We start from the raw sequence: 6017 nt of genomic DNA on the forward strand, positions 1-6017 counted from the left end.
ATTTAAAGACTATTCTTTAGTTTAATTAAATCTTAAACCTTTTATAAAATATAGTCGTTTAAGTCCTTTTATTAAGCTTTTTCTTACCGGGCTATAATCCTTTTAATTAATTATAGTTTACCCTCCTTACTTACCTTATATATTAGCTAGTAACTATATAGCGATTTACTTTAATAGTATTTTATATATCTATATATAATATATTAAAACTAAAGTATTTTTCGATATTTCGGATGCCTAGGATAAAGCTATACCGTATCTCCCTTATAGGGTATATACTATATAGGTATTAGTATATCTCTTAATAATTTCGCGATTTTAATATTAGCGACCTTTTTACCTTTCTAATACTTTTCTTAGCTTTTATATAAGAGCTTTATAGGCTATAATATATTTTATAAAATAGTAATTCCGTATTTACTATATTATTTTTTTAGTATCGTTTATTTAATAGGTCCTTACGTAAAACCCTTATCTTTAACGACCTTTATAGTAATTTCTATAATAATTTATATTATTTAATTTTATAAAGTTTATATTTAAAAATTTCTTTCTTCGTACTCCGCCTTTAGCTTTTTTAATACTTTTTTTATTTCTTAAAACTTTATATTTTTTTATCCGGCGTATTAATTAAAGTTTTTTTCGGAGTTTACCGCTCTACCTTATTAATACCTAATAATTACTATTTTTATAACCCTTAGTCCCTTCGATATAATAATTAATGTAATCTCCTTTTTTTATCCGAGTCGTTTAGGTGCCCTATAGTCTTTTTTAAAGTATTTTACTTTACCGTAATTAAAATACTTAAAGTTATTTCTACCTTAACCTTAGCCTTACGGCCTTTACTACTATATAATATTAATATTTATTAGTCCCGAGTATATAGTGCCAGAGTAACTAATACTAAAATATTTCTATTTATACCTATCGTTAAAGCGATTACCGTTAAAGTATCCCCTATAGTTATTACTATAATTACCCTTACCGTTACTTCCTTTTTTTTTTATACGATACTCGAACTACCGATTATCGATCTATATAGCTATAGCGATATATTTATCGATAGTATCGAACCTTATTTCCTTATATAATTTATCTTTTACTTTATCCTTAAGGCTATAGTAAAAAAATTATATTAACTTTTTATTATTAATAGCGTTATATAGGCTATCGATTTTAAATTAAGTCGCGTAATCGGTTATCGAACGCGTTTAGTATAAACTTAAAAGTCTATCTTATACGCGCTTTACCTTATCGTATTCCTTAAATACTTTTTTAAGCTTAGTTTTAAAAGTACGATAGTTTTCGAAATATTTTATAATTATTTTTTTTTAATTCTCCGGCTCCTACTTATAATAGTCGTCGAGAATAGGCTCGAACTATACGAAAGCCCTATCTTTAAGCCTAATAACTATAAAAATTACTTTCGACTTTTCGTTAGTAAATTAATTTAGGTATTAATAAAAATAAATTTTAAATTAAATTAAGAATCCTTTAAGCTTTACCTTTTCTTTTTTATAACGTTCCGGTACCGGAAGCTTAATAGTCGATTTAAACGTAATTAAAATAGCAAAAATTTATTTCCGGGTCTATTAAGCCTCGTCCTCGAGCTCTTTAAGACGCTTAATAATTTACTTTACGGTAGAGGGTATAGGTCTAGCGGAAGGTCCTTCGGCGCTTAGGCTAGGCGGGACGCCTCCTATCTAAACGTTTTTAGGTCCGGCTATAGTAATAAAAAAACGCCTTTAACTTATCTTTAATAAAGTTAAAGTAAGTATATAACGTATAACGAACCTCTATCTAAAATCTCTAAAAGAAATATCGGTTAAAAGTATTTTTAAATAATCTTAGTTCGGTATAACTAAATAGTATATAATAAAATATCTCGATATAAATATTAAATACCGTAAATATAATTTAAATTATATACTACGGAACTATCTATTTACGCTAGCCAGTTCCTCCGTATATATAGTCCTTACGCTAAGCCTAGCACCGTTCTAAATCGATTAACTCGACCCTCGATCCTATCGATACTATTATTTCTAAAGTTAGCTCTTTTAGATCGATCCTCGATCCCACTAATCCTATCTTAATTAGTCCTTGCTTATATACTAACGATTGGTCCGTAGTGCGCTCTACGCCCCACTAGGTATTAAGCCGTAATACCGGAGCTATTCTCTAGCAAAGTCTTTTACCTTTATCCTACCTAACTTTTCCTTCCTAGATCCTACCTTAAGCTTCGACTAGCCGCCTAACTTTTCCCTAAATTCGGGCGCGGCCGGTTTTTCCTTTCTAGCCGCGTTAGATATTGTTAGTAGTGCGCCTTTTACTTCCCGAAGTGTTTAAAGCGCGTAGCACTATTTATATTTAGTCCCTTTTATACCTTTTAACCTCGTAGTATAGTGTATAGTACGTCCATTATTACGTCGAAGGCGTAAGTTCGATTCCTGTCGAAGTTCTTTTAGCTCCGTCTTATACCTATTTAGCTATAGGCCGGGACTAAGTTTTTTTACTTACTTAAGCTTTAGTCGGTCTGGATATCGTTAGTGGAATTTTTTTTATTTATTTAGGTAATTAAAGTATATTTATAGTTTTTATAAATTATTTATAATTAAATATTTTAATTAATTAACTAAATACTTTAATTAATTTTTTTTAAACCGTAAATTTAGTATTTCTTTTATATTATACTCCTTTTTTTCGTTTTCCGCTACTACCTATATATTAGCCTTTTTTACGTATAGTGCGGGTTTTAAAAGTGAAATGTAAAAGGTATGTAACCGTAGACGTATCGTATTAGGTAGCTTTAATTCGAATACCGTTTCCGATATTTTTCTTTTGACTTTAAATAGTTTTACTTTTTTATAGTCTAGCTTTTTATTAGGTTTTTTAGTATATAAATTATATATAAAAAGGAATATTATATTTCCTTCTTTAAAGTAAAGTCCTTCGAGCCTTTTAATATTATAATATTTCTATATTCTTTCCTTTATAAACTCCAGTTTTTATTTAAGTTTATTATAAAGTATATACATTTTATTTACCTTAACCTTAGCTTTAGGTACTTTAACTGTAGGTCCTTATTATAGGTTTGCCTTATAACCGAAATTCGTAAAAAACGATATAGCTTTAATCGTTTTAATTAGTAATATATTATATATTAATTATATTGTAAATAATAGTTTAACCTAATCGTTTTGCTCGAAATTAATATAATTCCGTAGGTATTATTTTACGATCTAGTTAAGCCGTTCCGTTTAACCGTCTGTTTAAAGGTAGTAGGCCGAAAATACTTTATTTACTATCTTTAGCTTTATTATTAACGCTTTTTAAAACTTCGATACGAATTTAGTATTACGGTCCGTAATAAACTTCTTTAGCTATATATATATTAATATAATATACCGTAGTACTATATTTACTAATTATTTTACCGACTAAATCTCCTTATAAGGCAGGAAGTATATTTATTTAGTAAGCCTATCGATTACTATTAATATACTATTATACTTAACGCCGGTTACTATATTTTTAAACTCTAGTAATTTAATAATAAAGTTTATTATAACTAAACTCTATAGCCGTTTTATTACCGGTAGTGGCTCTAGAAATCTATAGGGTTTATACTTTATAACCTTTATTTTCTTATACGTATAATATAACTAAATAGCTTCTTTAACGTCGTCCTTAATCCTTAGCTAATTAAAGTATTATTTAATTTTTTTTATAGTCTTAACGATACCTATATATCCTCCGAGCTTCGATACGTAAATTTTTATTATTAATACTATCTTATTATCTAGCTTTACGTACGCTCGATTCTTATACTATAGTCTTCCCTAATTATCTTTCTAAATACCTTACGGTTTTAGCTTTTCTTATTAATATTACTCTATAATATTATTGCTTAACTTTCTTTAGTATTTACTATTAAAAGTAGCCTATTTACGATATACTATATAATATTCTATTTACGGCTATAGTAAATACTTAAAAGTATTATCGGGCGCCTTTTTAAATAATAATAGTAACTCTCTTGGTATATCCTTATAGTAGTCGGCTCGCCGGCTAAGTGCGTTTACCTTAGCGTTTTCCGAACCCTTTTTATAATTAATTTAAAAATTAAATTCTAAAAGAAATTCTAACTATTATATTTACCGTACGTTAAGGACTTTCGTAATAGTAAAGTACCGTAGGTTTTTATAATATATATAGACCTATACTTTATATTTAATACCGCTAAAGTATAGCCTCCACTCTTCGAACGCTTCGATAATAGTAAGTAGCTCCTTATCGTAAATTAGGTAGTTCTAACGTACTTCCTTAAGTTTCTTCGAAAAGAAAGCTACCGGGTATAGCTTACCGTTATCGTCTCGCTACCCTAATTATCTACCGATTATATAGTTTAATATATCCGCTTCGACCTTAAATAGTCGATTAGGGTCTAGTAATTTAAGTACTAGGTTTTTTAAAATAGCCTCTTTTACCTTCCGGAAGGCTTACTCCTTTTCCTATTCCTACCGAAACTCTATATTTTTTTTAGTTAAGTAGTTAAGTAGCCTCGTAATACCTACGTAGCCCCGGATAAATATTTAATAGAAATTTATAAACTTTAAAAATTCCTTAATATATATTTATAATTACGGCGTAAGCTAGTCTTTAACTATTATAATTTTTCCCGGTTTTATATATACTTTACCTAGCGATATTAGATATCCTAGGTATACTATTTTCTATACGTAAAACTCACTTTTCTCTTTATTAATTAAGAGTCCGGTTCCGTATAGCGCGTCGAGTATCTCTCGTACGTGCCGTTTATATTCTTTTAAAGTACGTAAATAGATAAAAATATTGTCGAAATAGTATACTATTGTTTTATCGAGGTACTTTTATATCGTATAATTAACGAGAGATTAGAACGTCGCGGGCGTATTAATTAGTTTAAATAGTATTACGAGATATTCGAAATAACTATAAAGTATGCGAAACGCTATTTTCTATTCGTCTCTTTCTTTAATCCGTATATAGGCGTACCCGATAAGTATATTTAAGCGTATAAAGTATTATACCCCTATTAATTAACTTTATAACTTAAATATTAATAGTAACGGGTAACTATTTTTTACTGTTTCGTTATTTAGCTAGCGGTAATTTATATATAATTATAAATTACCGTCCTTTTTCGGCACGAAAAATACGGGGTATCCTACTAGCAATATAGACTCTCTAATATATCCTTTCTTTAAATTTTCGTTTAAATATTTCCGTAACTCTTTACTTTATTTATCGTTAATATAGTAAACCTTAAATAGCCGTAGCTTAGCTCCTTCTTTTAACTTAATCTCGTAGTTCTACGGTCCTCGCTCTAAAAGCTCTTTTAAGTACTTAACTGTAAAGGCTAAGTATCCTCGATATTCTACCGGTACCGCTTTTTTCTCGCCTTTCTTTATATTATTATAGTAGGCGTATTTATTAGCCTCCGATATCTTTACTAACGTCGTTAACCCTACTTTTTCGATCCTGCCGCCTATATCGATAGAATATACTATTACTTTCTATATTCCTTACGGTAGTACCGTAAAGGATACTTATCTTGCACTTTGCTCCGTATATATTTCTAATTTTCTATCGTTAATTAGATACTTTTAAAGCTCTTTTAGTCGTAGGTAATTACTATCTTTCTAATCGATATTTAAGTTATAGTTTTTATATTATAGTTACTTTAAAATTATATCCTTCGAAGGTCCTATATTTATAATATTAAATATAATTAATATTATTTTTCTTTTAACTATAATGTTTAAGGATAGTATTTCCCTATAAACCTTTTACGTGGGAAATAGTCCTTATATAACGATCTATTTCTTTTTTTTTTTCTATAGTATATAGGTTTAGTATATAAACTATAATAAAATTAAGTTTATTTTTATATTACCGTTTACTAATACTATTACTTAAAAATCCCTCTATTATATAGTAACCTAAAGGCGTTTATCTTTCTTACCTTTTCCCTA

The 6017-nt window shown here is 28.4% G+C and overlaps 1 non-coding gene across 1 annotated transcript; it reads left to right on the top strand.

The window, feature by feature from the left end:
• The first annotated feature begins 2391 nt into the window (after positions 1 to 2391).
• QC763_0062340 lies at positions 2392 to 2462 on the top strand. The gene has a single exon. It is a non-coding gene; the product is annotated as a tRNA-OTHER (tRNA).
• Positions 2463 to 6017: the final 3555 nt, after the last annotated feature.

Source organism: Podospora pseudopauciseta, chromosome 4 (genome assembly GCF_035222475.1).
Source record: "Podospora pseudopauciseta strain CBS 411.78 chromosome 4, whole genome shotgun sequence".
Classification (NCBI taxonomy): domain Eukaryota; kingdom Fungi; phylum Ascomycota; class Sordariomycetes; order Sordariales; family Podosporaceae; genus Podospora; species Podospora pseudopauciseta.